We start from the raw sequence: 12,905 nt of genomic DNA, 5'->3' as shown, positions 1-12,905 counted from the left end.
GTTTTCCTTTTTTGACTTTTTTAGTGATGGATCTTTTCTGTATTGTGAAAAAAATTTTCCATAAAAGGACCCCGGGGAAGACTGATGGTTTTTTAACCCCAAAACCATCAAAATGGCACGGGGTTTCAGATGTTATTTGGCAAAGGTTGTAAGGGCACCCGAAAAAAAATGTTTTCTATCAAGAGAATTTTTTTAGGCCATTTATGAGAAAACAGTGAAAAAATGACAAGGGAAGAAGTGTCTTTTTCCCCGATTATGAAGGCCCTAAAGTATTTAATAAACAAGTGTAAGTAATTTATAAAGTATCTCTTTATTTCTTTTTTTTCAAATGTATATCAGAATTACCTTCAGGTTAATGGTTTTAAGGTTGTTCTGCACATTTAACAGAAAAACATCTACAATGTAGAATTTAATTAAACCATCAGTATCACTATATCTGATCTACATTAAGACTAATAAAAAGATAGGGTCTTATGCTTGATATTTTGTTAGACCATTTTCAAAATATAGGACCTGTCAATTTCACAATGGGCTTCTATGGGAAAATTACACCTTGATGACTGTTTATCACTGGTGCAAAGGATATCATAGTTTCCTGGCAACATTTATGCCACTGGTATATAGCTTTACTAGGTGTTGTTTTCTGTTTTTCAGATAAAATATGTTAAGCCCTCACTTCCGCATAATTGATTGTGCAGAACTACCATAAGATATATTTAACCACATTTATGATTAAATTTAATGAAAGAAATCTGCAAAACATTAAACATCCCGCAACTCTGTTGATACTTTTTAGCTCACCTGTCACATAGTGACAAGGTGTAAGCTTTTGTGATCACGCAGCGTCTGTTGTCCGTCCGTGCTTAAACTTTTGCTTGTGACCACTCTAGAGGTCACATTTTTCATGGGATCTTTTTGAAAGTTGGTCAGAATGTTCACCTTGATGATATCTAGGTCGAGTTCGAAACTGGGTCACGTGCCTTCAAAAACTAGGTCAGTAGGTCTAAAAATATAAAAACGTTGTGACCTCTCTAGAGGCCATATTTTTCAATGGATCTTCATGAAAATTGGTGAGAATGTTCACCTTGAAGATATCTAGGTCAGTTTCGAAACTGGGTCAAGTGCGGTCCAAAACTAGGTCAGTAGGTCAAATAATAGAAAAACCTTGTGACCTCTGTAGAGGCCGTATTTTTCATGGGATCTGCATGAAAATTGATCAGAATGTTTTATTGATGATATCTAAATCAAGTTTGAAACTGGGTCAGCTGCAGTCAAAAACTAGGTCAGTAGGTAAAATAATAGAAAATCCTTGTGACCTCTCTAGAGGTCATATTTTTCATGGGATCTGCATGAAAATTGGTCAGAATGTTCAGCTTGATAATATCTAGGTCAGGTTTGAAACTGGGTCACGTCCGATCCATAACTTGGTCAGTAGATCAAATAATAGAAAAACCTTGTGACCTCTCTAGAGGTCATATTTTTCATGGGATCTGCATGAAAATGGTCCAAATGTTCATCTTGTTAATATCTAGGTCAAGAATGAAACTGGGTCACATGCGGTCAAAAACTAGGTCAGTAGGTCAAATAGTAGAAAAACCTTGTGACCACTCTAGAGGCCATGCTTTTCATGGGATCTGTATGAAAGTTGGTCCGAATGTTCATCTTGATGATATCTAGGTCAAGTTTGAAACTGGGTCAACTGCGGTCAAAAACTAGGTCACTAGGTCTGAACATAGAAAAACCTTTTGACCGCTCTAGATGCCTTATTTTTCAATGGATCTTCATGAAAATTGGTGAGAATGTTCACCTTTGTGATATCTAGGTCAAGTTCGAAACTGGGTCACATGCGGTTAAAAAGTAGGTCAGTAGGTCTAAAAATAGAAAAACCTTGTGACCTCTCTGGAGGCCATATTTTTCATGAGATCTTCATGAAAATTGGTGAGAATATTCACCTTGATGATAACTAGGTCAAGTACAAAACTGGGTCACATGCCTTTAAAAACTAGGTCATTATGTAAAATAATAGCAAAACCTTGTGATCTCTCTAGAGGCCATATTTTTCAATGGATCTTCATGAAAATTGGTCAGAATTTGTATCTTGATGATATCTAGTTCAAGTTCAGAACTAGGTCAAATGAGCTCAAAAACTAGGTCACTATGTCAAATAATAGAAAAAACAATGTCATACTCTGTTCATGTGGTGAAAGGTGAGCGATTCAGGACCATCATGGTCCTCTTGTTTTTTAATGTTCACTAAAACAGTGTAGCTATTTTTGGATGTGATGGAGATGTTCTACAGATTAAACATAACTGTATTTATTAAAGTACAACTATTTCAAAATCACCTTCAGTGATATCTATGTTAAGACAAACAATGCTTTACTAACTTATAAAATGTAAATCTGGTGTTGAGTTTTATTTGTAAAGGTATTCCAATAATTATAGAAAATTATATTTTATACAGGAAAGCATTCATTGACCAAGGATATGTTAGATCAAAGAAGTCTAGAGAGGTATAACTACCATTAATATTTTTATTCAAACTCACATAATAAATGAAACTAGAAATTTTTCAATTTCTTTGTGACTTTATCTTTCAGATTAACCCAATATAACTGTTAAAAAAAAAAAAAAACTTGTAGAAATGCCTTATGTAAATGATTTTGAATGCTTCTTTATTTTAATTTATTTTTGTAAGGAATAAACTATGCAAAAATTTATATGCCCATAAATTGTTTTATGTGTAGGTATTAATGAAGTATACATGGAAAGATTGTCTATGGTGATAGCAAATTAGCCTGATTAGTTTCATTTTAGTTCTCAAACTCTCAACAATTGAATTTTTATATTTATTTCATATTTCAGTCTGTATCAAGTGTTGATGCAAATGTGGACGACAGTGCACAAATAGACAGCCCTAACTTCAAGGAGAAGTATTTAAATCTTAAGGTAATTTTTCACTGTTAATCTCAGATTTATTGGGTACAAATATTTAATTTGACATAGTAATAAAATTCAAATCAACATTGCTTCAAGTCATCAAACCAACTGAAATAACCAAGTTAGATAACTTAAGATTGAATTTCTTGTAAATTAGGGCCATAATTCTACTTACATAGTTAAATATAGTTAATTTTTTGTGTAAAAAAAATTCAAGCTTATCACAGTAGGAACTATGTACATATTTTATTGAAACTTCACACAAGACATCCTTCTATCAAACATGCTTACATCCCATGTTAGCGAGGTATTGTTTGAAATTAATTGAAATTACTATTGCCCTTGTTTGACTTACTTATTCTTACCTTTATAATAGATTTATATGCAATAACTGTTACATAAGCAATGACAAGTTATAGCACTTGTTTGAAATTTTATGTTAGAAATGGTTGAATAGTTAAATGAGATGTCTTATCTATAGACATTCCTTGTTATGGCTTGCCTGACACTTGGCACAAACAGATCACTGACAGCTGCATGAAGGGCAGACTTGACACACAGATGGACATATTATATAAAAAAAGATATTATTTAACTTGATTTTTATTACTTTTCTCGATAAACTGATATTTAGCATTTGTACACTTGCCTAACGGGCTAATAGCCATAAAAGCAAATATTGTTTATTGATAACAGGAGTAAATAACTAGGTAATTATTCTTAACACAGGTTATTTCTTGTTCTTATGGCATCAAATATATGTTAGGACAGCATAAATGACGTTGTAAAATTACTTATTTCACTATTATTTCGTGCTATCAATCCGCTGTTTTGGGTTAGTATAATCTTAATGTTGGCACGCGGAAATATTATAGAATTATCTATGTTTCATATATCCCTGCAATTTTTGTCATCAAATCAACACAAATGGTCTTAATAACATACAATATGGTTACAAATAAAAAAATCAAAGTATAGAATATTTTTTTAAACTTAACTTTTACCCTCATATTTCTATAATTTTTCCGCGGGCCGCCATTAATATAGCGTTTAAGATTATACTAACCCAAAATGGCGGATAGATAACACGGAATAATAAGGCAGTCATCAAAAATCGCTATTTTAATAAAGTGAAATAAGTAAGTTTACAACGTCATTTATGCATGTCCTAACATATTTTTGATGTCTCTTAAATACTTCCGTAATCCTAGCCTATCCTCATAGGGTTGTCTAGGAATACGGAACTTCCGTAATCCTAGAACCGGAGGCTAGGATTAGGGTACCGTAATCGAGCCCACTCCCTTTTCCCATAATAATTGCTTACATGGACAATGAACAAATTTTGATGAATCCTGTCACCTCGAGAAAGAAGCTGCCTCCCTTCAATAATCTTTGTGATAACCCAACTGGCCATTTTATATTAAATACAAGGCATAGTGAAATCATCTGTGTTTAGGGGCCACAAGATAAATTTCATAAATTTCCTCGGATGTTTGGATTCATTTCCCGGGGTAAAAAAAAAAACCACTTATTTCAGTGAAAGTTTCAAATATATTAGAGAACTTCATTAGCAACTGTTTTTTAAACGGTACTTACCAATCAGTAAACAGTATTACAAGTCTCAGATCCCTTCATCGTTGAACAAAAGGAGTTAAACAAAAGTAAACTTCAAAATGCTTCCCTGTTTTACTGTTAAAATCCGAAACCGGAAACATAGCGAAGGGGAAACAACTGATTTTCAACGAAATATTTTGCCTCAGGCGTAATAGGAAAACATTAAACGTCACGCATTCCTTGTCGTGTCACGTATCGCCGGTATAAAATGGCGGATAATGAATATTCAATCTCTATGATTGACAGTAAATGAGACGGTGTTTCCGCGTTTCCGTGGTTTTTTCACTCGAAGAATCTAAAAATCCATTATAGTTTTAAATGATGAAAAAGACAAAATCAGGTCTTAAACTGATAATTCTTAAATAATCATTCGCTGTGCGATATAAACGTTAAGGATTTATTTTTGTAAAAGTTACAAAACATGATCTTTCGATCACTGTTTTGGCGCTCATGAGTTTAAACCCCCCTTTCTATTTTGCTGTCAAATAGTTATAAAGTGACCTGTTAAAAATTTTAAAATTACACTAGTTTGCAAAGCGGGAAATATTTACTTTGCTCAAAAAAAACATGTATGCATTTCAGTAAAAACCCATTAGAAACATGACCTTCTTATTTACAATAAGGTTTGACGAAGAGCAGCAAAAACAAGGAATGGCGTGACAAGCGCCTTCCAGTCATAATCGCTAATGATTGTTGGAAGTATCATGTAGATGTAGATTTAGTATTCTTTTTGTAAGATTATATTTTTGTTTTTTTATTTTGGTGTATTTGTATGTCTTTTTAGATTTATTTTACTCTGCTGTAGACTATATACCTTGTATCATTTAAAAACGTTAATTTATTTTAATTGGTTTTGCTGCTCTTCGTCAAACCTTATTGTAAATAAAGAAGGTCATGTTTCTAATAGGTTTTCAATGAAAGTACCAAAGTTAGAATTGCGAGAAAGTGTATAATTTTTTGTGTCCTCACTGTTTTGATAATGAGAATGACTACTATTAAAGAAATGTAAAGTGAATAAAAAACACACAATTTACAAAAAAATAGTAAAAACATAACTGAAAAAGTTTAATTGATTAAAAATAAAAGATTAACTTGTTCATTGTCCTTTTAAGTTTAGGTCTTGACTGCATTCACAAAGAATATAACAGCCAGATAAGATATCTGGCCATACAGGCTAAAAAAAATGATTTTTTGGTTAGGAAAGCCAGCCAATCAAAAGGCGTCATTTACTATTCACCATTTGGCCCATAAAATAAAATAAAATAAAAAAAAAATATCATTCATTAAATATATGATTTTTTGGAATGATAAATATTCAGAAAATGGCTTTCTTTTATTGAAATATTATAATAAATTCCCAAAATAATCAGTAAATAGCCCTATATTAGTCTAACTATAACATAACATTGTAAATCGTCGCCTGAATAAATACATTACACGAAAACGAGATCAGTCATATTACACAAATGAGCACTGACATGCGAAATGAGGTTTTTAGGCCTAGGGGAAAAAAGGACCTGGTGTCATAAATGTCAAATATAAGGTTACTTAAACATTGCCATCCTCTGGCCCTCTGACACAGGTAGTGCGCCGTACCACCAAACGGTACGTGACGCGTACTCACCTACCTACCTGCACTATGTGACACGTCCTAGACACAGAGCAGCGTTTCATATCTCATTCTAGTTACCTTCAGAGATCAGCTGGGTGCTGTACGCATTGGGCTTACTTACACAGTCTCGTCCTCCCACACACCGCTTAAGTTGTACCACTCTGCGATGCGTGACGCGCGGATCATAAACCTACCTGCAATACGTTTGGACACATAACGGCCTTCAGTATCGCGCTCTAACCACGCTTGGAGATGACGTAGCTGCTCTGCTCACTTGCCAGTGGCGTTCCCGTGGTGTTCTAGCCCTCTGACACAGGTAGTGCGCCGTGCCGCCCTAAGATACGTGACGCGTACTCATCTGCCTACCTGCACTACGTGACACGTCCTAGGTACAGTGCAGCGTTTCATATCTCATTCTAGTTACCTTCAGAGATCAGCTGGGAGCTGTACACATTGGAGAGAGCACTTACTTCCACAGTCTCGCCCTCCCACACACTGATTACGTTGTACCATCCTGCGATGCGTGACGCAAAGATCCAAAACCTACCTGCAAAACGTGACACGTCCTGGACACATAACGGCCTTCAGTATTGCCTTCTAACCACGCTTCGAGATGAAGTAGCTGCTCTGCTCACTTGCCAGCGGCGTTCCCTTGGTGCTCTGGCCCTCTGACACAGGTAGTGCACCGTAACGCCCTACGATACGTGAGGCGTACTCATCTACCTACCTGCACTACGTGACACGTCCTAGACATAGAGCAGCGTTTTATATCTCATTCTAGCTACCTTCTGAGATCAGCTGGAAGCTGTACCGTACGCATTGAAGAGAGGACTTACTTCCACAGTATCGCCCTACCACACACTGATTACATTGTACCACCCTGCGATGTGTGACGCGCGGATCCGAAACCTACCTGCAATACGTGACACGTCCTGGACACATAACGGCCTTCAGTATCTCGCTCTAACCACGCTTGGAGTGAAGTAGCTGCTCTGTCCACTTGCCAGCGGCGTTGCCGTGGTGCCCTGGCCCTCTGACTACACAGGTAGTGCGCCGAATCGCCCTACGATACGTAAGGCGTACTCACCTATCTACCTGCACTACGTGACACGTCCTAGACACAGAGCAGCGTTTCATATCTCATTCTAGTTATATTCAGAGATCACCTGGGGACTGTACACATTGGAGAGACAGCTAACTTCCACAGTCTCACCCTCCCACACACCGATTACGCTGTACCACCCTGAGATGCGTGACGCAAAGATCAAAAACCTACTTGCAATACGTGACACGTCCTGGACACATAACGCCTTCAGTATCGCCCCCTAACAACGCTTTGGGGATGAAGCAGCTGCTCTGTCCACTTGCCAGCGGCGTTGCCGTGGTGCTCTGGCCCCCTGACACAGAGTTGCGCCGTATCGCCCTACATACTGAGGCGTACTCAACCCACCTACCTGCACTAAATGACCACGTCCTAGACACAGAGCAGCGTTTCATATCTCATTCTAGTTACATTCAGATATCAGCTGGGGACTGTACGCATTGGAGAGACAGCTAACTTCCACAGTCTCATCCTCCCACACACCGATTATGTTGTACCACCATGCGATGCGTGACGCGCGGATCCAAAACCTACCTGCAATACGTGACACGTCCTGGACACATAACGGCCTTCAATATCGCGCTCTTACCACGCTTGGAGATGAAGTAGCTGTTCTGTTCACTTGCCAGCGGCGTTGCCGTGGTGCTCTGGCACTCTGACACAGGTAGTGCGCCGTACCGCCCTACGATACGTGAGGCGTACTCACCTACCTACATGCACTACGTGACACGTCCTAGACACAGAGCAGCGTTTCATATCTCATTCTAGCTACCTTCTGAGGTCAGCTGGAAGCTGTACGCATTGAAGAGAGGACTTACTTCCACAGTATCGCCCTCCCACACACCGATTACGTTGTACCACCCTTCGATGCGTGACGCGCGAATCAAAAACCTACTTGCAATACGTGACACGTCCTGGACACATAACGGCCTTCCGTATCGCGCTCTAACCACGCTTGGAGATGAAGTAGCTGCTCTGTCCACTTGCCAGCGGCGTTAACGTGGTGCTCTGGCCCTCTAACACAGGTAGTGCGCCGTATCGCCCTACGATACGTGACACGTACTCACCTAGCTACCTGCACTACGTGACACGTCCTAGACACAGAGCAGCGTTTCATATCTCATTCTAGTTATCTTTTGACATCAGCTGGGTGCTGTACGCATTGAAGAGAAGACTTACTTCCACAGTCTCGCCCTCCCACACACTGATTACATTGTACCACCCTGCGATGCGTGACGCGCGGATCCAAAACCTACCTGCAATACGTGACAAATCCTGGACACATAACGGCCTTCAGTATCGCCCTCTAACCACGCTTGGAGATGAAGTAGCTGCTCTGTCCACTTGCCAGCGGCGTTGCCGTGGTGCTCTGGCCCTCTGACACAGGTAGTGCGCCGTATCGCCCTACGATACGTGACGCGTACTCACCTACCTACCTGCACTACGTGACAGGTCCTAGACACAAAGCAGCGTTTCATATCTCATTCTAGTTACATTCTGAGATCAGCTGGCGGCTGTACGGATTGGAGAGACAGCTTACTTCCACAGTCTCGCCCTCCCACACACCGATTACGTTGTACCACCCTGTGATGCGTGACGCGCGGATCCAAAACCTACCTGCAATATGTGGCACGTCCTGGACACATAACGGTCTTCGGTATCGCCCTCTAACCACGCTTGGAGATGAAGTAGCTGCTCTGTCCACTTGCCAGCGGCGTTGCCGTGGTGCTCTGGCCCTCTGACACAGGTAGTGCGCCGTATCGCCCTACGATACGTGAGGCGTACTCACCTACCTACCTGCACTACGTGACACGTCCTAGACGCAGAGCAGCGTTTCATATCTCATTCTTGTTACATTCAGAGATCAGCTGGGAGCTGTACGCATTGGAGAGACATCTTACTTCCACAGTCTCGCCCTCCCACACACCGATTACGTTTTACCATTCTGCGATGCGTGACGCAAAGATCAAAACCCTACCTGCAATACGTGACACGTCCTGGACACATAACGGTCTTCAGTATCGCTCTGTAACCACGCTTGGAGATGCAGTAGCTGCCCTGCCCACATGCCAGCGGCGTTGCCGTGGTGCTCTGGCCCTCTGACACAGGTAGTGCACCGTACCGCCGTACGATACGTGACGCGCACTCACCTACCTACCTGCACTACGTGACACGTCCTAGACACAGAGCAGCGTTTCATATCTCATTCTAGTTACATTCAGAGATCAGCTGGGAGCTGTACGCATTGGAGAGAGGGATTACTTGCTCAGTCTTGCCCTCCCACACACCGATTACGTTTTACCACCCTGCAATGCGTGACACGCGGATCAAAAACCTACCTGCAATACGTGACACGTTCTGGACACATAACGGCCTTAAGAATCGCACTCTAACCACACTTGGAGATGAAGTAGCTGCCCTGCCGACTTGCCAGCGGCGTTGCCGTGGTGCTCTGGCCCTCTGACACAGGTAGTGCCCGTACCGTCCTACAAAAACATAGGCGTACTCCAAACCCACCTACCTGCACTACGTGACACTTTCCCAGACACAAAGCCCTTTCATATCGCATTCTAGTGACCTTCAGAGATCAGCTGGGTACTCTACACATTGAAGAGAGGGCTGGTTATCGCGGCATTGCCTTCTTTCGCACTCATTACGCTGTACCACTTGCGGTTCGTGAAGCGGACAAGTAAAACCCTACCTGTGGTACGTGACACGTTCTGGACACATGACGGAGTTCAGTATCGCCCTCTAATCACTCTCAATGATCAAACAGCTTCCCTTTCCACTTGCCAGCGGCGTTGCCGTTGTGCCCTGGCCGTCTGACACAGATGATGCGCCGTATCGCCCTATGATGCGTGACACATACTAAACCTACCTACCTGCACTACGTGACAAGTCCTAGACTTAGTGTTGCGTTTCATATCTCATTCCAGTTACCGTCAGAGATCAGCCGGGGGCTTGGCGCATTTGAAGAGGGCATACTTCGCAGTCTGCCCTCCTACACCTGATTACGCTGTACTGGCCTCGATGTGTGCAGGACCAGAAGACTAACTCAATATGTGACACGTCCTGGACACATAAACTCTCTAATCACTCTCGAGATAAAGTAGCTGCCCTGCCCCCTTGACGGTGGCGTTGCCGTGTAGCCTAGCACTCTGACACAGAGAGTGCGCCGTACCACCCTACATGCGTGACGCGTACCCACCTACCTACCTGCAATACGTGACACTTTTTGTACAGGTATTGACTTATTTATATAGTCTTACTATTTTTGAAAACACTTGAAAGTAGAAAACACTTGAAAACTTGGTTCATATGACTATTTTGCACGCACATAGTATGGCTACGGTATTACCGACAGCGTGAGATTTCATCGCCTACATACATCTAATACCTGACACGATTTTTAAAGATAATGACGTTTATTTTACTAGTTTTACTATTTTTTGAAGACACTGGTATGAAGAACACAGTTGAAAACATGGTACATGACTATTTTGCATGCAGATAGTACTAGTATGATTACGTCATTACCGACAACAGATGTGTGAGATTTCTTCGCATATCTACATCCACTATGTGACACGTCTTTTACAGATATTGACGTTTATTTTTATAGTCCTACTATTTTCTGAAGCCACTGGGATGAAAACACAGTTTAAAACATCATGATATGACTGTTTTGCACGCACATAGTATGATTACGCCATACCGACAACAGATGCGCGAGATTTCTTCGCCTACCTACCTCCACTACGTGACACGTATTTGACAGGTATTGACATTTGTTTTCACTGTCAAATCATTATTTGAGGCCGTGTTGATGAAGAACAAACTTGACAACGGGTTCATATAACTATTTTTCGTCCTCATAGTATGATTAATATTACGCCATACCGACAACAGATGCGTGAGAAGCTGTCGCTTACCTACCTTCAATACCTGACACGTCTTTTACAGGTATTGTTGATTTTTTTGTAGTCCAACTATCTTGAGAAGCATGCAGACTACAATTGAAAACATTGCTCATAGGTTTGTTTTGCATGCACATAGTATGATTACGCCATATCGACAACAGATGCATCAGACACTCACTTAACTACCTTCAATACGCGACACGTCTTTGACAGAATTTAACATTTGTTTTAGTTGTCCAATCATTATCTGAGGCCACTGCGATGAAGAATACAGTTGACAACGGGTTCATTTGACTGTTTTGCATCCTTATATTTATATGATTACACCATACCGAGTGAGACACTCGCGCTTACCTTCCTCTAATACTTGACCGATATTGACGTTTATTTATGTAGTCTATTTCGAGAGGCAATTAACTGGAATGCAAAACATCAAACCGTGTGAATATTTCCTTTTTCCAAAATTGAAAAAACAAAACAAAAAACGCCTCTCTGGATGCTCTCAGTACTCTCGAATGATCGCCTTATTTTCAGAATCTATTGACATACGAGGTATATTCGGAATCTTGCAAATGACAGGTTTTCTCAGAGATATTAATAACGTGTTTCTACTGTTTTGTCCAGTAACCTTCGAAATATCTTTTAATTCAATTTTTGAAACAAGTTTCGTACTCATCTTTTGATACACCCATAAGAAACTGGTGAACTGCAAAGTCCAGTGCACGTCTAAACATATATCTCCTACCAAATGGGCTCGTACCATATAGGCGTTTTTTCGCATCGAGGGCGGTACAGCGTAATCAGTGTGTAGGAGGGCAAGACTGCGAAAGTATGCCCTCTCTCAAATGCGCCAAGCACCCGGCTGATCTCTGACGGTAACTAGAATGAGATATGAAACGCTACACTAAGTCTAGGACTTGTCACGTAGTGCAGGTAGGTAGGTTTAGTATGTGTCACGCATCATAGGGCGATACGGCGCATCATCTGTGTCAGACGGCCAGGGCACAACGGCAACGCCGCTGGCAAGTGGAAAGGGAAGCTGTTTGATCATTGAGAGTGATTAGAGGGCGATACTGAACTCCGTCATGTGTCCAGAACGTGTCACGTATCACAGGTAGGGTTTTTCTTGTCCGCTTCACGAATCGCAAGCGGTACAGCGTAATGAGTGTGAAAGAAGGCAATGCCGCGGTAACCAGCCCTCTCTTCAATGTGTAGAGTACCCAGCTGATCTCTGAAGGTCACTAGAATGCGATATGAAACGCTGCTCTATGTCTAGGACGAGTCACGTAGTGCAGGTAGGTAGGTGAGTACGCCTCACGTATTGTAGGACGGTACGGCGCACTACCTGTGTCAGAGGGCTAGAGCACCTAGGCAACGCCGCTGACAAGTGGGCAGGGCAGCTACTTCATCTCCAAGCGTGGTTAGAGTGCGGTACTGAAGGCCGCTATTTGTCCAGGACGTGTCACGTATTGCAGGTAGGTTTTTGGTCTTTGACAGTCACGCATCGCAGGCTGGTAAAACGTAATCGGTGTGTGGGAGGGCGAGACTGTGGAAGTATGTCCTCTCTCCAATGCGTACAGCACCCAACTGATCTCAGAAGGTAACTAGAATGAGATATGAAACGCTGCTCTGTGTCTAGGACGTGTCACGTAGTGCAGGTAGATAGGTGAGTACGCGTCACATATCGTAGGGCGGTACGGCGCACTACCTGTGTCAG

The 12,905-nt window shown here is 41.3% G+C and overlaps 1 long non-coding RNA gene across 1 annotated transcript; it reads left to right on the top strand.

Moving 5' to 3' along the window:
- The first annotated feature begins 255 nt into the window (after positions 1-255).
- Positions 256-2,950, top strand: LOC128559181 (uncharacterized). The gene is made up of 3 exons (XR_008372248.1): positions 256-286; positions 2,465-2,513; positions 2,866-2,950. It is a non-coding gene; the product is annotated as an uncharacterized LOC128559181 (long non-coding RNA).
- Positions 2,951-12,905: the final 9,955 nt, after the last annotated feature.

Source organism: Mercenaria mercenaria, chromosome 8 (assembly GCF_021730395.1).
Source record: "Mercenaria mercenaria strain notata chromosome 8, MADL_Memer_1, whole genome shotgun sequence".
NCBI lineage: Eukaryota > Metazoa > Mollusca > Bivalvia > Venerida > Veneridae > Mercenaria > Mercenaria mercenaria.
The sequence above is the reverse complement of the archived record's forward strand: the minus strand, read 5'-3'. Positions and strand labels throughout refer to the sequence as shown.